This window comes from Sus scrofa, chromosome 18 (genome assembly GCF_054392235.1).
Source record: "Sus scrofa isolate SSC_HxYL_T2T_F1_AM1 chromosome 18, Sscrofa_HxYL_maternal_Yorkshire_Landrace_v2.0, whole genome shotgun sequence".
Taxonomy (NCBI): Eukaryota; Metazoa; Chordata; class Mammalia; order Artiodactyla; family Suidae; genus Sus; species Sus scrofa.
This window is the reverse complement of record NC_139400.1, coordinates 22,100,628-22,122,401: the sequence shown is the minus strand read 5'-3', so window position 1 is coordinate 22,122,401 and position 21,774 is coordinate 22,100,628. Positions and strand designations below refer to the sequence as shown.

The following is a 21,774-nucleotide window of genomic DNA, read 5'->3' as shown; positions in this document are numbered from 1 at the left end:
GTATTTATTAAAACATTTTTGGGAGGGGGAGGGAGTGGGATGGACTGGGAATCTGGGGTTAATAGATGCAAAGTATTGCATTTGGAGTGGATAAGCAATGAGATCCTGCAGTATAGCACAGGGAACTGTATCTAGTCACATACGAAGGAACATGATGGATGATAATGTGAGAAAAAGAATGTATGTATATGTGTGACTGGGTCACTTTCCTGTACAGCAGAAATTGACAGGACACTGTAAACCAACTATAATGGAAAAAATAAAAATCATTTAAAAAAATTTGGGGGAGTTCCTGGCATGGCTGAGCAGAAACCAATCTGACCAGTATCCATGAAGATGCAGTTTTGATCCCTGGCCTCACTCGCTGGGTTAAGGATCCAGCGTTACCATGAGCTGTGGTGTAGGTCTTAGATATGGCATTGCTGTGGCTGCGGCATAGGCCAGCAGCTACAGCTCTGATTCAACCCCTAGACTAGGAATCTCCATATTCCACAGGTGCGGTCCTAAGAAAAAAACGAAACAAAACAAACAACAGCGACCATAAAAAACAAAAACAAAAAAATTGAATCTAAGAAAACTCATATCTCAAACTTGTTTAAACAATAAACACTGTTTGTTAAATCAAAAATTGCGCAGTCCAGAGATAAGGACGTATACAGACAACATATAGACTGGATTCATATTGTTTTTAGGTTGTCAATTCTCTCGGCTCCACCCTTCCCTAATCCTTTGCAAGTTTTGGCCTCAGCAAATACTCATTTCAGAGACATGTTGCCAGCAGCTTCTAGGGCTCTTGGCTTCCTTATTTGCTTCTAACAGGAGAGAGGGTGTCTGTTCTCCCATTTGTTGAATAATAGCTCTGTGTTTCACTCTGATTGGATAATTGCAGGTGACATGTCGTTCTGAACCAATCATTAAAATGGGGGGATAAGGCTACCTTGGTTACCTTAGACCAATAACTTCTTTCATTTCTGTTATCACCTCTCTATGTTTGCATTTCTTACATCTTTCTTTCCTGGTCTCGGAAACTTTCTCAAGTTTATCCTCCACATCGCCGAATGGATTTTATTCTTTATCAGTTTTGCTTCTCACTACCTTCAATGTGAATTTTAATGCAGTCTCATTAAAACTTGTGTTACTTTTTAGTTTTTAGTCACTTCCTTTTAATTTCTCTATTTCAGTCTGTTCTATGCTATTGGCTTCCTGTTTTTTGTTTTTGTTTCTTTTTTTAATCTCAGAAGCTTTGTCCTTTTGGGGGGTTATTGTACTTTTTTTGAAACTCAGAAGCTTTTTTGGGGTGGGGTACTGTAAAAGAACATAAAGAATATACTCTGCGCTGTACGACAACGTGAATGTACTTGATGCCACTGAACTGTACCCTTAAAATGATTGAAAGGATACATTTTATGTTAGGTATACTTTACCACAATAAAAAATATATTCTGTTTTCTATGGAAATAATTTTTAATATGTATTCTCCCTCTGTTTACCCAGAGTAATATTTTCCTTTCCTTGCAATAAACTATTTTATTAGCTCATGCACTTTGCTTATTTGCTTGTTTTTCTACTAACTTATCTCCAGCATTGGCAGAATTTATCCAGGTTTAGTTTTGTCAAAAGTCAGGGTCGAGGCAGAATCCCCCATATCTTTTTGAGTGAAAATAGCTCTTCTTCTCTGATCTAGAGCTGGAGTGGTTTACATGTTCAGAATCCCCAGTACCAATTCTGATTTTTGATAGGAATTGACCAGGATCTTAGGTTCCTCCAGCTCTTTTTTAAAATTAAAGTTTAAATTTTTATAGAACATAAGAGGTAGTATTTAATTCTTTCCTATGTATGCAATTATTTATGTAGTCGTCCCTCAGTATTTGCAGGTTCAGCATCCACAGATTCAACCACCAGCAGATCAAAAAGGTTTTTAAAAATTCTAGAAGTTCCAAAGAATAAAAGTTGAATTTTCTGTGTGCCATATTTATATAGCATCTATGTAGTATTGACAATTATCTACATAGCATTTACATTGTATTAAGTATTACAAGGAATCTAGAGATGATTTAAAATATGTGGGAGGTTGTGAAAATTTTATATAAGTACTACTCCATTTTATATAAGGGACTTGAGCATCTGCTGATTTTGGCAGTCATGGCAGGTCCTGGAACAAAGGCCCTGTGGATACTGAGAGATGACACATGCACTGCTCCCAGAAACTCAAACTCTACTTTTATTTACAGAGCATTTCTGAACATATCTACATATCCAGAATAAATTATGCCACAGCCAGACCCTCCCCACCTGTGCTGGGAACTGAGATCCATGGTTTCTCAATACAAGTGAAAGAAAAGTGACTGTTGAGGCCTAATCAGACAATAGTTCTTGGGCATTGTGTGTGTGTGTGTGTGTGTGTGTGCCCACACACATACGTGAGCAAGTATGCATGTGTGTGAGTTCGTGCATGTATAAGTGGGAATAGTTGACCGCTTGTGTTCTAGTCATTGTAGCTACTGTATGCTGGCATTGGGACAGACCATAAGAGTGAGTAAAATTTTGTCCTAATTTGCTTGATGTTTTCCTGTGGGTTCTATTTCAGAGGTCTGAATTTGTTTTCATCAAGAATGTATTTTTTAGATGTCCCCATTGATTCTGCCACTAGTGTAAATAGCCCTAGCTTCTCTCAAATTTTCTTCAAAGGCAAGGAAACATCTTTCCTGGCCAGATCTGCAGATAGAATGAATGAGGGTGGTATAATTACTTGGAAGAAGATTAGACTCTGGGATGCCGACTAAAACCGGAAACAATGAGAAAGGCTGGTGTCCAAACAGGAAGGTAGGGTGCTGTTCAAGCTGTTTGGTAAGGATGCTTAATCAGCGTTGGTGTTAAGAGCTCTGATTTGAGCGGGAGGGCACAGGCACAAGCCAGGTAGCGAGGGACAGTGGTATTAAGCACACTGAATAAGACGCACATGTGGAAGGACATGGACATGTGTGAAAAATTCAGAGATTGTTATGAACGCTCTTGTCATTATTAACGAGCAACTGCCCAGTCTCTTTTCCTTGTTTAGAAGAAAATGGGAGGAATTTTAGAAAATGTGCCAGGTTGTGCCTGATGAAGTTGGTTAGAATCCAAGCAGATTTATGAGTACAGCAGAGAACAGAAGAGGCAGGTGCTGTGGAGATGCTGTTAAATGGTACATGAGAGCTGTGGGCTGCAGCAGGGAATTGCAGTTTTGGCAAGAGGTGGACTAAGGCAATGTCCAAAACCTCCCACTACAAATACATAGAAATACTAGATAAAACAATTTTATTTTTATTTTTGTCTTTTAGGGCCACACCCGCGGCATATGGAGGTCCCCAGGCTAGGGGTCGAATTGGAACTGTAGCTGTTGGTCTACACCACAGCCACAGCAATGCCAAATCTGAGCTGCATTTGCGACCTACACCATACCTCACGGCAATACTGGATCCTTAACCCATGGAGTGAGGCCAGGGATCGAACCTGGGTCCTCATGGATACTAATGAGATTCGTTTCCACTGAGCCACCATGGGAACTCTAGATGAAACAATTTTAAATACACAGTTCTGGTCACAAGAAAGAAATTAAACCACAGTATTAGGCACACTGCTGTGTCTCTCCTTGATACAGGTATTGGTTGGGGTGAAACTTTGTGTCTTGGTGACCTTAAGCCTAAGGGAAAAGGTCAACTCTTATGCAAATGCAACACTTGCATAAGGTGAAAACCCTCAAAATCTGTACCCTCAATGCAAGATATGTTTAGAAAACAGTCCACCACTGAAGGTAGATATGGAGAAAATTATCTCTCTTGATCTGAGCTCTGGATAAAAACAAAATTCTCCCAAGACGACGTGATAATGCAGGCCTGTATCTCACAAGTGTAGATCCTTAAAGACTAAGTGTTTTCCAAATCCCTAAACTGAAAAATAATTAAATGCCATGAATTGATATCCCTGAGGTAACTGGTCCTAGCAAGTATAAAACCACTTTGAAAATACACTCCCATAACTGAGCCCACAGGTTTTTCGCAGAAAAGACAGATCACTCTATTACCACACAATCAAAATGTTAAATCATCTGAGAAAATAATCCATCATGAGAGAGAGGAAGAGATTAAGCAAACAAAATATATATAAATACGGATGTAAAGTTCTTGAACTCAGTGAAATAGTCTGAATGAAAATGCAAAATAATGTTTGTAAGGATTTAAAGGATAAAAGAAAATTATCTATGTAAATAAGTAGCATAACACTCTAAAAATAATAAAAAAATATTTGAAAAAGAACCAAGTAGAATTTTTAGAAATGAAATTTTAGGCAGTGAATTTAAACACCCAGTGAATGGGTTAAACATTAAATTAGATACCACTGAAAATGATAACTGCTTATCAGGAAGGCAGAGCTGAAGAAATTACTCAGATTGTAGCACTGAGAAATGCAGAGATGGAAAAATCTGAAAGACAGGTTAAGAAGCCCAATGAGAAGACAATGTGTCTAACAGGATTTCCAAAGAAAAGAATAAACAGAAAGAAGGGAATAGAAATATTTGAGGAGATTACGGCTAAATAGCTTTTAGAATTGATTAAAGATATGAATGTTCATATCAGTAAGTATAACTAATCTTGAATAGGATGAATAAGAAACAAAGCTATAGGGAGTTTCTGTCATGCTCAGCAGTATGCAGGTTTGATCCCTGGCCTCACTCAGTGGGTTAAGGATCTGGTGTTGCTGTGAGCTGTGGTGTAGGTCGCAGATGAAGCTTGGATCCCCCAGGTTGTTGCGGCAGTGGCGTAGGCTGGTAGCTGTAGCTCCATTCGACCCCTAGCCTGGGAACTTCCATATGCTGCAGGTGCAGCCCTAAAAAGACAAAAGAAAAAAAGAGAAAGGCAAAAAGGAGAGAAAGCAAACTATATAGCGAAACTCTAGTAGACTATCAAAGGAAAAAGAAAATCATAAAAGCATCCAGAGAGAAACAAGCTACTCTCAAAGAGATAAAATGTAGCACAATGAAGTTTTCTCAGAAGTACTGTAGACATCAGAAGACAATAGAATAATGTCTCAACACTGCCAACTGAAAAAAGAGGCTATAGTAGTAGAATGACCAACCATCCTAGTTTTTCCAGGGCTGCTCTGGTTTTAGCAGTGAATTCCTTTGTCCTGGGAAATCCCTCAGTTCAAGACAAGCCAGGATGCTTAGTCACCCTTCGCTGTTCAATGCAATTCAACTGTCATTACAGAGAGAGCGCCAAAAAAATTACATCTGATGATGACAAAGTTAAGGTCACCTCTCACAGATCAGTAGTCTGATAGGATCACTGAAGGATAACCAATGATAGAGTATAGCCAAAAAAACAAAACTGAATCCAGATTGAGGGAATGGGATATATGAAGCAATAGGGGACAAATAAATGAGGCAAAATACTGATCAACACAGGCAAGCATCAACTAAACAAGATAATAAGTAAGATGACTCTGACTTTTGGAGATAGAAAAAAGGAGAAAAAAACCCTGACAACAATAAAATGTGAGATCCTGAGGTGGGGAGATATAGTGAGGACAAGAATTCAACTTTCTAAGTCCATGAATTGATTAAGATGAGGATAAGATTATCGTCTAACTTTACACTTTAAGTGTGCATATTAAATGTTAAAACACAGGCACCCATGCTGAGGCGAGGTGGCAGGTACTAGTCATGCTGACCCAGCGTGGGGTGACGGAGCCCAAAGACAGTAAGGTGAGCATCTATACTGTGGGTGACTTGGGGTGGGGTGAGGGGGTGTCCCTGCAGGGGCTGCCTGGCCTGGGGTGTCAGAGCCCAGGCCATGGAAAGAGGGAGTCCCTGTGTTTGGGAGGGTAGCCATCTGGCTGGTGGGGGAGTTGCGTGGGGTGTCAAGGGTGCCCCTGTAGGAGTGGAGATGAGTTACATACGGAGTGTTGTTCAAATAAATATGTTAAGGATGATTGGGAGCCAGATACCCCCTTATCACAGAGAGGCAGAGAACTACCAAGTAGAAAGGGACAAAACTATAAAGGATCCTGTAGTGATTGGCTTGGAATTAGAGGCATCTGTGTGGAGTCGAGGTTCTCAGTATAGGTTGAGAGAGGAATAACCACAGATAAATGTATGAATGTATTACATTCAGGCATATATTCCTTAGCTCACTCCACCGGGATGGCCTGGGAGCCAAACAGGAGAAAGCTGGAGCATCACACTGAATGTCACTGTCACATCAAATAGAGATGGTAACAGTTTATAAAAACACTGTGCATAAACCAAAAGAGGTTATCCAACAAGGACCTTGACATTTTGATGAGCAATGGAAAATTGACATAATTTCAAAAGCCGCACAAAATACGGATTATTTACAAAACAAGAAGGGGGCCCTTTCTGGTGAAGCGGCCTGGTAGATACAATCTCAATCAAGCGAAACTCATCAGTACGGAGACCAATCAAAGCCATGTGCCGTCTGAGAAAATGCAGTAATAGTAACATGATCTCATTCCCACGATGTTCCTGCCAAAGATGCATAATCTTCAGACAAACTCTGATTGAGGGGAGTTTTGCAGAATAGCTAGCCTTTCCCATCAAAGTTGTCAAGGTCACAGAATTCCTCCTTAAAGAAAGAAGGAGGAATGGTTCCAGATGAAAAGAGAATAAAGAGGCACGACAAGAGCCCATGATTCTGAATTGGATTTTTTTTTTTTTTCTGTGAAGGACATTATTAGGACAAATGGCAAAACTTGAACAGCGCCTGAGGATTTGGATATTAATTGATTTTTATGGTTATGAGTTTTCAGGAGAATTACTATTATTATTCTTATATATATTTTGCAAGAAAACACTAAAGTATTTGAGGATGGGTGGATGATAGGTAACATGTAGGCAACTAAATAATTCTGGAAAGCTTACACTGTACTTGCAACTTTTCTGTGAGTTCAAGATAGTTTCACTAAAGAATATTCCCCACTCCACTTTTTTTTTTTCCTGGCAACACTGTGGACTAGATGTCTCAAGAAAACCCTTCCAACTGAGTACTTAAAACGCTGAATTTGAAACAAAAGGCAACAACTTCTTAAACAAAAGGCAACAACTTCTTCAAAGCATGCAGTAAAAAAGAAAAGCATCCAGAGACCAGAAACGCAGGAAGGCACGGTTCCCCAGGACTGAGTGAGCTCTGGACCTCTAGTTTTCCCCACATGGCACTGCAGGTACTTGTATCCTGCAGCCTTGGCTTTACTTAGTCACGGAAGGAAAGGGAATAAAGACAGCTCTGTGTCTGAGAGATGAGAGAGGTCTGATTAGCACCTTGAACCTGCTAAGGGTGAAAGAAAAGTTGCCCACAGATGAGACTTACCTGTCTCCTCAGTCCTGGTGAAGCACAGAGCAGCGCGGTGGTTTAAAACATCTTCTGTGAGTTCTCAGCCCCACGCATGCACGTCTCAGGGTCGGGGCGGGAATTCACAGCACCTGTGTGATCTAAAAAACTCCCAGGTGTGCATCGAGTTGAGCGTGATCCTGGTTAAGCGGTGTGGAGTCAGCCAGCTTTGCTAAAACACAGGTCCTTGAGCGAGGGCTTGAGGTGCAGAGGCTCCAGGACCTGGAGGCAAGTGCGAATCCAGGGCAGCTGGAGGGAGGGACAGGCAACGGGGGCCAGGGAGATGGCACAGATGTCCTGAGGTCTCGCCGTCCCTGGCCGTCCTCAGTGACGAAGGCTGCGGAGATGAAGCTGTGCAGGGAAGTGGCCTCGGAGCAGGTACGGTGCGGGAGGGGAGATGGACAGAACGAAGCTTTTCCCAGTGGGTCGCTCCTCGCTGCTGCGTCTGATTGGTCCAAGGTCTGCTCCCGGAAGGCCGCGCCAGCCCACCTCGGGGCTGAGCCCCCTGCCCCCTCGGTTCGGCACAGGATGCCAAACACTATCGGGGTGTTTCACTTGGGTCTGAAAGGGGCGAGAGAAGCAGAAGCTGCAGGGGTGGCTGATGGTCTGGGCCCCGTGACAGGGATGAAGGGGCGCTCCGGTCACACACAGGGAAGGTTCATGTCACCCCTGGATGTGGCAGCATGGTCCAGGAGGCAGGCAAGGGAATCTGAGAGGTTGTGAGCCATTAGGGTCAGATGCAGTGTCCTTCTTGCGGCCACTCAAATGTAATCATGCTCTCCCCTTATTTTAGGCTCGTTACTGTCATACAGAGTCTCCATTTTTACTTTCTTGGGAACACGCTGTCCTCAGAAAAGAGAGGAATGCATCCTCCTCAAAGTGGTACCCAGTTGTGATGTCTCGGAAGACATGAGGCAACAGGTTAGTGCTTCATGCCTGATAGTCCTGCTCCTGTAGGTGGTCTTGATGCTGTACTTTCTAATCCGTCGTCCTTCACTGTCACCGTCCTGGAGTCCCCTCCTGCTGGCCCAGCAATTAATCTGGGGTGGGTTGCCTGCGCGGTGCAGTGGCCCCGACCGTCCCCTGACCTTCTCACTGTTCTGCCCTTGCTGGGTTGTGGTGTGCAGCGGATGGTCCTTATGTATCCTCAGCATTTACCTCTGCAAACTGAAGGCTGCTTGCTGGGGATACCTGCAAACTCAATGATGCCCAGGCTCCATGAGAAAACCAGAAATGTCAGAAAAAGAATCCCCTGGAAGCAGCCCTCCACTATGGACCTGGAGCTGGATGACAACCCAGCTCCCCACCATGGGGCTTCCTGTGTTCCACACTGACTCTAAGTTGCCTGGCAGGATTGGTGCTGGATGCCCCCGGTTGTAAATTGGTTGATAATACTGGCTTTCCCCTTCCTGGCTTGCTTCTCACTTCCCTACTGGTGTTTTCTGGGCTTACTCCCAAATAAGCTACTCGAACTCAGATCCCTATCAGGGTTCCTTTCTGGGAATCTCACATTGAGACCCATGTGCTCACAGACAGCGATGGACAGCAAATTCTGGGCTTGGTAGTACTGTGTGACACCCCAGAGAACCCCAGTCCCCTGTGTTCAGACATGCTCATTCCTGCTCCCTTTGTGAAGCAGCAACCCTGGTTCTTCAAAAATATCAGTATCAGTCATCACCAAGCTTACTCCTTTTTGCCTCCTGGCCACTAAGGAGCCCGCTGGCTAAGTAGCACCTCAGATTTCAGTTTGTCTTACTGATGTCCCCTCCCTCAAGAAAGCCAGTACCTCTAAACCTTCAGGTCCAAATTCCACAAGTAGGCCATTAGGTATGATTATGGGAGGTGCTGCCTTTACTTCCACTCCGTGGTTACTGGTTTTTGCTTTTGTGTTGTTTTTTCTTTTTATGGCTGCACCTGCAGCAAATGGACATTCCAGGGCTAGGGGTCAAATCACAGTGGCAGCTGAGGCCCACGCCACACCCACAGCAACAGATCTGAGCCACATCCTCGACCTTCACTGCAGCTTGTGAAGTCGCCTTTCAAGGTTTTCTCATCTGAGTGAAGTGAGAAATTAGTAGTTCCCTACTTTACTCTCTTCTGCATGTTCACAGGGCAGGCTAGGACTTAACAGCACAGTTCTTGCCAAGAAATTCTCATCATAAATTCTCTCTCCTTCATCTGCAACAAGCTGGCCCTGTTTTACTTTCAATATGGGGGGAGGTATAAGAGCAGGGAAATCTTGGAACGTCTTGTCTTGGTCTGGCGTCTTTGATAACTGAGATCTATCATTTTAGGATCTCAGGCGAAACTTCTGATTTTAATATTCTATAACATGCATAATCTCACATCTAGCAAGTCAGTTTAGAGAAATATTCCCATATGCGCAAGATGACATGTGCAAAGAGCTTCACTACAATACTGTTTGCAACAGAAAGGAAAATGAGAAGAAAACAATCTAACTAAACCCAAATAAAGGAAAGGGCTGATAAACTCTAGCTACTCAAACAGTGGAAGACTTTGTAGCAGTTCAAATGAATGGGTGAATATGAAAAAAGGTGTACAAAAAGCAAGCTGGATCCACGTGGCATAATATCACTTATTAGGGAGTTCCCGTCGTGGTGCAGCGGAAATGAATCTGACTAGGATCCATATGGACACAGGTTTGATCCCTGGCCTTGCTCAGTGGGTTAAGGATCCGACATTGCCGTGAGCTGCAGTGTAGGTCGCAGATGTGGCTCGGACCCCATGTGGCTGTGGCTGTGGTGTGAGCCCATTTGACCCCTCACCTGGATACCTCCGTAAGCTGCAGGTGCCACCCTAAAAAAAAAAAAAAAGTTACTTATTAGAAATCCCACAGAAAACTACAGGGCGATTTTGAATTACACACATGTAAAAACATTAAGCCCAAACATAAAAATATTACATATTAACCTCCAGGAAAGGAGAGGGGGTTAAAGAGTCAGTGAAAAATGTTATCCTTTACGGATGACAGAAAGCGACTTTTAACCAAATATAAAATATTTACATTTAATTATTTAATTTACATTTAAACATAATACATCAGTAGTATGATTAATAACATAATTTTATAATTTAAATTTAATAAAATACTGCATTTAATCTTGAGACCTTTGAAAAAGGATTTTCCAATGCTTTTGAAATTATTCACGAATTAAAAATTTTAGAGACATAATGACTGGAGGTTGTCAAATGCCATAAATTATTAGTTCCTAAATATTTTAGTATGAGGATGATTTTTAGCATAAAATCACATTCCTTTTCAATTATAGCAGCATCCCTACATGTCTGAATGAGAGTGGCACTGTGGTGTTTATTCCTTTTCTGAGCAATGAATGATATTCAATTAAGAGCCACTTGTCATAAAGATGTCAACTATTTAGTTTTTTCTCTATGTATCAATGTTTCTTTTAAGTTGGGCACATTTGGAGTTTTATGCAAAATATAAATCTACTCAGTTTATTCGTTCTAATTTATTCTTTCCATAGAGGTTCCCTGCCAGCTCCTTCAGGAGTCAAGCCCGGCTGCTGTTCCCTCCTGCCTCAGTTCTCACCAATGGGCCTGGGGCTCCCACTGGGTCCTGAGGCAGGACCTTCCTCTGAGGTTCACAAGCTTCTATGGGTCGTACCACTGAAGGCAAACAAAGTGTTAGCCGAAGCTATGAATTTGGCAAAAACTATTTTCAGGGTCTCTGTTTCCTCTTAATCACTTCACCCAATTCATTTTAGCTTAGCAAATATTGATGGAACATTAACCACGTGGGAGGAACTCTGGCAGCTCCTGGCAGTAAAGGAAATAATTAAGATATAACTCTTGCCTTTAAGACCTGAGTCTGGTGACGGACGACGTGTTTCTAAATCCTCTCTGAACTTTGAGGACAGGAAAGACCTGATTTTGATTCATCTTGCTTTGTCTGCCCAACCCCAGGCTCTTTTTTGCGGCTGCCTAGTGAAACTTGTCTTCATGGTGATCGTGAATTAAACGCATGAGAAGTGTTTTCTTTTCAAACTATGTCTTCCTGGCTTTCTGTTTGTCTCTCACCCGGCTTGATGCCTCAACGTTCAACCTTCCTCCACTGTTCCTTCCATGACATGCTGGTCGGCAGTAGTTACAGATATTTTCCATTCTCGGGGCTGCTGCTCTTGGTTTCCAGGCTGTGGCCACCTCAATTCCAGACTACCCTGATCACGTCTTAACTGGGCCCCCTGACTCTATTTTCTCCCTCTCTGATCCAGTCTACTCTTCTTGGCAGACTGGTTTTCCCAAAATAGCCCCTTAATCATGCCGCATCTCTGCTCCCAAACTTCCAACCCTTCCCTAGTGAAGGAAGTGGAGCCCATCATTCCACTCCAACCCTCACTGTCCTTCCCTCGATGGGTCCAACCTACCTCTCCAATCTCACCGCTGTACATTCACTTTCTTGGGCCTCACCTTCAGATAAACTCAGTGCTACCACTCACACGCACAGGAAGTGGAAAGAAGACTTCATGGCAAATCTTATTGGGTGACCACTTTGAACGATTCACTGTTAGGAGTCAACATCCTTTTGTCTCCCATTTCTGTGCTCATATTCAGCATAGCTATCATACAGTCGTGGATCCCGAGCTATGGTGCACATTGAAGTCATCTGGGGTCTTTAAAAATACCCCGGCTTGGATCCCACTCCCTGAGATTCCAAATTACCTGGTCTGGGCATCAGGATTTTAAAAGGTCTCAAGGGACTCTCACTTGCCACCTAACTTGAGAACCTCTGGTTTCCTGGGAAGGCTGCTGTGTGCCAAGCTTTGCCAGTGTTGTAGGACAAGCCACAGCAATAATAACAGCCACTTCGTTGGCCACTGTGTGCTGTAATTTAGCGAGTGACCTGGTATTGGGCTAATCTCACTGTGGTGTGAGCCTAAGGAAACTTCCTAAAAACTGTTGTCGTTAACACACAGTTTGAAGGGGGAAAAAAAACCTCTAGGCTTCTAAAAGCATTCTTCGAGGGGTTGGGTTTATATTCTAATTTGGATGCTGCATTTTTCCATCTCCATAGGAGGTGGCTAAGAAAAACACAAATGGGCTCCTGCATTGCCGTCATGGGCAAATGAATCATGCTCTAATTGCAGATTATCAGCAGAATAGCTACAAGTGTGTCAGAAAAGTGAAGAAAAGCATTTGCTGCAGGCAGACAAAAGGTTCTGATCCTTTGTTTATTTTTAGATAAAGAAGCCTATTTTGTTTGTAACCGACTTTGTGCCTGATATATTTTAGGCATTCACAAAGTTTTCTATGTGTCAGCTTATACTAGACTATAAAATTTCCTAAAATAATATATTTAAAATGAAAGAACATTCCAGGGAGGACTATCACACAACTTAAGAGATGGCCAGTTATGTCCAAAATGTATCAGGCTTTCATGAAACATACAAAAAATTACATGAAATGTCATTCTGGTCTTTAGACTGGAAGATCAAAATTCCTCCAATAACCTCCAGATAAAATTAGCCAGAAACGTCAGTGGGAAGGCAGTTTTGAACTTTCATTTAGGAATACAAAAGCAGGAGTCCCTGTCGTGGCGCAATGGAAATGAATCCAACTAGGAACCTTGAGGTTGGGGGTTCAATCCCTGGCCTCACTCAGTGGGTTAAGGATCTGGCATTGCTGTGAGCTGTGGTGTGGGTTGCAGATGTGGCTCAGATCTGGCATTGCTGTGGCTGTGGTGTAGTCTGGCAGCTATAGGTCTGATTGGACTCCCAGCCTGGGCACCAATGTATGCCATGAGTGCGGCCCTAAAAAAGGACCAAAAAGACAAAAAAAAAAAAAATATATATATATATATATATATAGGAATACGAAAACATTATTCTTCACTGAGCTGTGAGTAGTTTGAAGTTATTGGAGATCTCAGGTGCTGATTTTGACTCTTGTTCCATGCAATTTGGGAATGTATGGCTCTCAGTTTTTCCATCTATGAAACAAGTTTATGAGAATAAGGGGTGGTATGTAAGTCATGTGGTTGTTTTTGTGCGTGTTATTCTTATTGTCTCTAGACGGTCTATTATTGTAGCAAAAGTATGCTTACATTGGGTTACAAACCAGTGATGGTATCTCTTTTCCCAGATGGTTGGAGGTCTCACTGCTGTTGTGACAGGTGAATGTGAATGAGGTTTATCCCTAAGCGGGAGTGGCCTTATAGGTGGAGACTTGGGATGCGGCTGTTTGGTGGCACAGAGAGGACTGGCACCGTGCCAGAGTTCTTTTTCTTCAGTTTAGCTCTCACTGAGCCATTCAACTTTGTAACAAGAAATTGAGACTAATTTTTGTCTTTTAGTGCTGGAATTACAGCAAAGGCATAAAACTGAGGACAAAACAGCTCAGTACGCCATATCCTAAAGTTAGTTACCAAAGGGCCATCATCTTTGGGGCCCTTTGGGTGTTTATTATGAGATGATTGACTTGCCACATGACCATGGTCCCCTGTCCCGTCCCTGTCTGCACGAGGATGGGAGATGGGGGGTCACTAGGGTGCAGGTAAGAGGTTTGCTCCTCTTTCCCATGGGGCTTGCTTTCTTTTCCAAGAAGCCAAGAGAAGGGCCTTCAAGGGCTTAAGCCATAGGATTTGGGGGCATCTGTGAGGAGAGACCTCATCTTCTTCCTTAATGGATGGGTCTTGAGCTCCAGAAGCTACAGTCTCATTCTGTACTGACCTTGGAGTGGTGCAGAGCAGGGCGGGACAGCTTCAGGTGAGTCTGACGCATGCCTCCCTAAGTGTGTGGGATACGGGGACCTGGCCGCTGCTCGTCTGGAGAATCCTAAGCAGGAGGCTTGTTGGAAAACGACAGCGTAAGGAGGGGCCCCAGTGTAAGGTGCTGGAACACAGGCTGGGCCATACCCGCTCTAGTCCCTCTGAGGGCACAGAGGGACCACACAGAGAGGAGGGGAGGGACAGGAGCACAGGGCTGCCCAGTGGCTGCTGGGCCAAGCGAGGGGCCACCCAATCCAGACAAAGGGCAGGAGGCACGTGCTGCAAAAGGAAGAGGTCATTTCTCATGCGCCGGATGTACCTCCTGCCCTTTCCTCCCCAAGGCGTGGGGAGGGGCGAGGTGAGATTGAACATCACCCCGAGATAACCGCGCACTTCGTCCCCGCAGTGACAGGAGGGTCAGGACGCCCGCCCTCGTGGACGTGATCACTGCCTTCATTTATTTCTCCTCCCTCCCCTCAGGGGCTGGAGGAGCCAGGTTTTGAAAAGAGAGAGAAGTTATTTCAGAGTCAAATTATGTTCGTTCTTCATGCCAAGAACCCAGGACCTAGGGATCTAGCTGTCTTGGAGAAGGGAAGATGAACAATTTCCAATCACTTAAGGATTAGACTTTTTCATGTGCGTAATAGTCAAAAGTGACTCCTAAGTTATGGGCTGTGCCAAGAGGTCACTGCCAGGAAGCAGGACAGGGTTACGGGCCAAGCACGCCTGAGGGAGGGGTTGAAAAAGTAGCAAATTCATGTTAATAACCATTGAGTTGAAACGCCTTCATAAACACTGTGTGCCTTTGAAAAGGTGGATTGTCCATCGTCTGGGATCTCCGGGGACCAGGGTAAAGGGAGATGAGGAAGCTCCTGTATCTATGTTCCTATGAAAGTAGCTGGCATGAGATGTGGGGGCACAAAAGGAGACCGTTATGCTTTTTTTCGAACCCTTTGCCCCGAGATGCCCAGAGAGGGTGGGAGGTGAGAGGCAGGGGAGAAGCCAGTTTGGGAAGGAGGCCACTTTATAGGAGCCGGGGCTTGAGCGGGAAGGCCGGCTGGGCAGGCGTTGCACTCGGACCCTCCCGACGAGGGGGACAGTGTCGCCTTCAGAAGTGGTCGCTCTTTTTCCCGTCTTTGGGAGGCTTAATTGCTGCAGGTGAGGACTGGGGACAGAGGTTTGGAGCAGGGGACAGAGGGCAAGGTTTCTTTCCACCACCATTGTCTAGTTAGAATTAGAAAACCGCTCAACGTCGGAGCTAGAAGGATTTGAGGAGAAACATCTGACACCCTCTTTTTATTTAATCCTTGTTTTGCTGCGACGCAATATAGGATCGCAGCCTCGGCTCAGTCCCCTCCCCGTAAGGTGTTTTGAGGAATCCATTTAATCCTCATACACTGAAAACCAAGCGTCTGCCAAGGGCCTGCTGAGTTGCCGTAGAGTTCCTGCTACTCCATCCCTGGAGCTCAGCTCCAGCCCCACTGCTTAGAGGTGCCTTGAGGTGCCTCGAAAGCCCCCTGAGCACCACCTCCCACTCCCCCACCAGGCACCTGTGCCCCTGCTGCGAGGACGTCACTTCTGCTGGCTCTGAGCCGACACGGCCACGATTGCCCGTGCCCTTGACCTTTTGAAAAGCCAAGACTTTTTTAAAACTGGATCAGGTGTGTTGCAGCTGGCTGCCTCTTGTTCTCTTGGGACGTGCTCTCTCCTCAGAAGGGCTTGATCTTTCTTTCCTCAATTAGTTTTTTGGCAAGTCCCCCATGAGTTTATCGGAGGTGCCCTCACATATCTGGACTTTAGCAGTGAACACAATTTAGGCTTAAGCTGGGATGCCTTCCCTCAGCCCGTAAAGAAATGGACATTGGAGAGACATGCAAGTTACCCTAGAGCCGCACGGCGTGTGTGTGACTAGAACTGAAAGGTTGTCTATGCTGAGAGGGGTTGGGGGTTGAGAGAAGGAGTGAGGAGGAAGAAGTAGACTCACGTATGCTTTCTGGAGCCACAGGAGATGGGCTGTGGGCTGGCCGTTTGAGAAAGCAACGCCCCAAGATGGAATTTTGTGCATGTAAAGCCATGGGCCATCCTGCCAGATACGGGGTGACAGCCAAGATTTGACATGACTAGTTTGCTTTTACATTAATATCAAAACCTCTAATTGTTTTTAGTTTACGACTCATTTTTTTTTTCCCCCAAATGTGAACATTTTCCTTGGAAAGTAATGAAAATTATTTTTCCCGTTGAAGGATGATCTCGGTTCCCTTGCATATTACACTCAGCCATGGTCTTGTGTTTTATTAAAGCAAGCTTATTTATGACCCACGTCTGGATATCTAATGATATCTGGAGCTGCAAATAATGGTCTTCTTTTAGATTTGGCATCAAGCATTGAATACTGTTTACAACTGTGAACACAATTTTGATTGGACAGATTTACTGTTTCAGAGAATAATTTCCTGGAACTGTTGTGGGGTGATTATAAGCAGCATGTTTGCTATCGAGTGAACAGATCAACTGTTCTTAAACATATTAGCGATGAAATTCTTCTCTTCCAATGCACTTCTTGGACATTTAATTAGACAAGTTTCTTTTTTTAAGGCTAAAGGACTATTCTGTGAGGTGGGGGTGTGACGTGATTAACACATTGGAAAATTCTAAATCAAATTTAAAAGAAACATTGTTTCCCCCACCTTTTTTTTTTTTTTTTGCTTTTTTAGGGCCACCCCCGCGGCACACGGAAGTTCCCAGGTTTGGGGTCAAATCAAAGCTGCAGCTGCCGGCCTCCACCACAGCCACAGCAACACCAGACCCAAGTGGCATCTGTGACCTACACCACAGTTCACGGCAATGCTGGATCCTTAACCAATTGAGTGAGGCCAGAGATCGAACCTGCATCCTCATGGATACTAGTCGGGCTCGTTTCCCATGATCCACAACAGGAATTCCAGAAACATTGTTCTCCTGTTTAAGATCCTTCTAGAATTGTTCCAGATTGTATTTTTCTCTTCAACCCAGAGGTGAAATGTAACCAGTGCCTCTGATTGTTGCCCTGTTGACTGTGGCGAGAACAGCGGGAACAAGTGTTTACAGAGGTCTCAGTCCTTGCAGAGGTGGGCGAGGGGAGCAGTCAGCAGTCTCTAGCGCTTCGCCCATTGGAGGCGTGGTCCTGTTAAGGGTGGTTATTGAGCCCCTGGACCAAGCCATGACTCAAAGACACAGGGTGGCTTATTTTATCCTCAGTTTTAATGGTAAAGGGATGGGTAGGATAAACAAATTAGAAAATAAAAAAATCAAGAGCTTGAGCATTGAAGTTAGTCCAAAGAGAATCTGATTCCCGGCTTTCCGAGCAACTAGTCTTGGGCCTTTTGTGTATTTCTTGGCTTCTCTGAGCCTCAGTTTCTTCACTGGTAAATGTTTCTTTGCCTGGTAGAATTGTTAGGAGAGTTGAATGAAGAGGTGGGTGAGTAACACCCCGCCCAGTGAATGACATCTATTAGGTAAATAATGAACGTGAGCTAGCCTGACCACCAAGTATCCCTCCTTTTGTCAACAAGAGCTAATTTTGGAGTTCCCGTCGTGGCTCAGTGTTTAGGGAACCCAATTAGCATCCATGAGGATGCGGGTTGGATCCCTGCCGTGAGCTGTGGTGTAGGTTGCAGATATGGCTCAGATCCTGCATTGCTGTGGCTGTGGTGTAGGCCAGTAGCTACAGCTCCGATTGGACCCCTAGCCTAGGAACCTCCATGTGCCGTGGGTGTGGCTCTAAAAAGACAAAAATAAAAAATAAAATAAAAAACCAATAGCTAATTTTCTCTTTTGAGAACAAACCTTTTCCTGTTGTTGAGGAAGTCCTGCCAGTGGCACCAATTCTTCAGCCAGCTTCAGCATTATAATGTATAACTCAAAACTGGCCAAGTAGCATAACTGCCTCCCTGGCTGTATGACTCCTTAAAGGATCAACGTCAATCAGCCCAATGAAAAGACAATCCTGTGTGGCAGCTACTGGGGAGACATACTTTTCCCCCCTCTGAACTTGAACAAAGAGAAAGTCTGAAGCTGTTGGCAGCTATTTTGCCCCACTGGAGCCTCAGAATTAAAGCAGTATATGGTGGAGAGCGAAGCCAAGAGGTATAATGTAAGACATAATTTGAGTCATTGATCCCCAAATGTTTCGGCTAAACTAATTAATATATACTAAATTTTGCTTAAGTCATTTACTTGCGATCCAACAAGCCCTGACTGATTCAAGCAATATAATAAACTTGAGTCATTTTCCACCTCCCCATTCCCTTATTCCAGGAGCCAGATCCCTGCAAAGGAAGCATGAAAGCAACAAAATTCTCCTAGGACTCCTAACAGGATGCAGATAATGCAGGGAAGTGCTTTCCAGACTCTGCAATTTCACATACATAAACAACGTTGAAAATATATTTTCATTAAAAAATGCAATTCATAAGACACCAACTACCTTGTACTTTCACTGCTTTCTCATAAAAGAAAGCATTTTTAATATTCTAAAATCAGAAGTACAGAATATAATAAAGCATAGTATTTTAAGTCAAATAAATCTAACTTAAAGAAAAATGCTCTTGCGCTGTCCTCATTTCTTTCATTTCACCACACAGCAGTGAAAATGTCAGTGGTTTTATAATTTCTAGGTCTGAAATAAGACTTCTGACAAACTACTCACTAGCTGTTCTTTAATTACTCTGAGTTTGTTTCCTCACCTGTAAAATAGAAATAATCATGATCTCTGCCTCATAAGATTTTGGAAGAAATATAACCCCCAAAGCACAAGTAACAAAATAAACAGGTGGGACTACAACAAATGAAAAATCTTCCAGTAAGGATGAAAGGAATGAATGCATGTAAAGTTTTTAGACTAGTGCCTGGCATATAGTGAGTGCTCAATAAACATCATTATCGTTGTCATTACTGCTATCATTACTAATCATCACTCAGTCTAAGTATGTGGGACCAATATCAGACTCTAGTTTCATCCTTGACACTAATTCTGTGACCTTGGGCAGGTCAGCTCAGCTGTCTGGGTTTCAGAATGTTTCCCTGTAGAACGCAGGTATTTAGCCAGATCATCCCCAAAGCGCCGTTAACTCCAACTCTGTGAATGCAGAAACCACACACTTTCTCTAATTCGTCTCTTCTCTTGTAGGAGTGAGCGGCGCACATGGGATCGAAAGGCTCCCCAGGGGCTCTGAACTATCCATCCTGCCCTGTAGCGTCCCTGTCAGATGCTGCTTTTGTTTTTGGATGGACAGGAAGACACGGGAGAGAAAAAGCCTGATGGAGGAGTGAGCGAAGGGGCTCAGGTAGGAAGTTTCTGAAAATGAAGTTGGTAAAATTCCAATGATGCCTGGCGCCTCTGACAACCGATTTGGGGATGACAGGTTATTACTTCCAACCACTCTACTGCCCTCTACTGGCAAATCCTAGTAACTACTGAGAACATCTCTACCTTGAGTGCCTCCTGGTTTGAGAGGGCGAGCGTGTCCTCGAAGGAAAGCTTAGCTTTCTCTTCCGCGTGAAAAGTAGATAATGTGGTAAATAGTGGATGTTTGAAGGTTAATTTTAAAAGGAGAACACGGTTCAGGCAACTCAAATATGAATTTAAAGGCTCTATTGGCTGATGTACATCAGGTAGCACCTCGCGTTTAGGGAACTTCCTTCCAAGCAGGGCTGGAGTTTTAACAGAGTCAGGAGAAGTGTTGGGTGTGATATGGTGGTCTTGACTCAGGCAGCAGTTTGCTTTCCCTGAAACTGCTATAAAACGTGTGGTTGGACTGACAGGAGAGGATGATACGTCTCTACACGTCTTTCTTGGAATCCTTGGCCCACGTCTCATGTTCACAGCTGTCAGAACAGTTCTTTGGAGAGCTTTCTGCCTCATGGCTTGTCTGTTAACTGTCTCATGTCACTTAAGATTCCAGGGAAGGGGAGCAAGGGGAGGAAAAAGAAGGAAAGAAGAAAAGAAGAGAAAAAAATAAAGGGAAAGGGACAAAGTCAAAGCTGGCAACTGGGTCCATTTTAATTCTTTTTCAACTTAAAAAGGAAACTTTCCCCAGTCTTAAGAACATTTCTTAACTTTATTCCTCAGGAGGGTTTAACGTGTATTTTTTTCCTTTGAACTAAATGTTTTTATTCTTGTTTACTAACTAGTCCTGTAAGTGTTAAAAAAAAATTCTACTGAGAGAGAGCTAGATCACACAGATGTGTCATGTTATTCTTTACACTGTATGCATGTGTGTAAATATTGTGTGTTTCTTTGTGGGTGATGTATTCCACAATAAAAAAATGTCAAAATAGGAGTGCCCATCGTGGCGCAGCAGAAACGGAATCCAACTAGGAACCGTGAGGCTGTGCATGTGATCTCTGACCTCGCTCAGTGGGTTAAGGATCCCGTGTTGCTGTGAGCTGTGGTGTAGATCACAGGCTCGGCTCGGATCTGGTGTTGCTGTGGTTCTGGCGTAGGCCAGTAGCTGTAGCTCTGATTGGACTCCTAGCCTAGGAAGCTCCATATGTCACAGGTGTGGCCCTTAAAAAAAAAAAAAAGACAAAAAAAGTCAAAATAAAGAGAGAAAGAGAAATATTTAAGGATGGAAAGGAAAACAAAATCCACATCTTACGATAACTCGTCCTCATTTGGATCACTTATACATCTTTAGGCTTAGAGTCAGACAGGGGAGGAACTGATAGGAAGCAATAAAGAATTTCAGTGGCGTTCCTGTCGTGGCTCAGCAGTAACGAACCTGACTAATCTTGAGGGTGCAGGTTTGAGCCCTGGCTTAGCTTAGTGGATTAAGGATCCCATGTTCTGTGAGCTTGGGAACCTCCATATGCCGAGGGTTTGGCCCTAAAAAGACAAAAACAACAATAATAAGAATTTCAAGAACTGTAAGTTGTGGGCATTGTTCCACTGAAGCCTGTTCTAAGGTTTTGTTTATGTAAAGACGGCTTTTGCTGTATATGAAACTTATAGTATATGAACTTCCACCAGACACTGGTGAGGAACAATTCCCGGTACCTCGAAGGGTACATTGTTGCAGTGCTGAGGTGGATGTAACATCTTGCCGATGAAAGGCTTTATGTTTATGGGTCAAATCCACATTCACACACATGCGCCGTTCCTTGCTCCAAACTGCTTTATGATTCTAAGATGTGCACTCACTGTGCTGCTTCCATTACGGATGAATAGCTGTTTGCTTGAGAGACCTGTATATCTTAATGAAAAGGGACTGAACTGGAAATTTTAAACCTACGCTTTTTTTTTTTTTTTTTTTTAAAGAGTTGCACATGCAGCATGTGGAAGTTCCCAGGCTAGGGGTCGAATCAGAGCTGCAGCTGCCAGCCTACACCACAGCCACAGCAACGCGGAATCTGAGCTGTGTCTGCAACCGACACCACAGCAACACCGGATCTTTAACCCACTCAGCGAGGCCAGGGATCGAATCCTTATCCTCATGGATAATAGTCTGGTTCATTACTGCCTAGCCATGATAGGAACTCCCGTAAGCCCATACTTTTAAAGCCCAATTGATAATAATCTAAAAGAGATGTCAGGAGTTCCTGTCGTGGCGCAGTGGTTAACAAATCCGACTAGGAACCATGAGATTGTAGGTTGGATCCCTGGCC

At 43.7% G+C, this 21,774-nt stretch overlaps 1 long non-coding RNA gene across 2 annotated transcripts; it reads left to right on the top strand.

The window, feature by feature from the left end:
- Positions 1 to 7,511: 7,511 nt before the first annotated feature.
- Positions 7,512 to 20,445, top strand: LOC106506762 (uncharacterized). 2 transcript variants are annotated; one of them, XR_014834357.1, is made up of 3 exons: positions 7,512 to 7,763; positions 8,179 to 8,306; positions 19,298 to 20,445. It is a non-coding gene; the product is annotated as an uncharacterized LOC106506762 (long non-coding RNA). The 2 variants fall into 2 exon arrangements; XR_002340298.2 differs by lacking the exon at positions 19,298 to 20,445 and adding an exon at positions 10,892 to 11,411.
- The last annotated feature ends 1,329 nt before the right edge of the window (positions 20,446 to 21,774 follow it).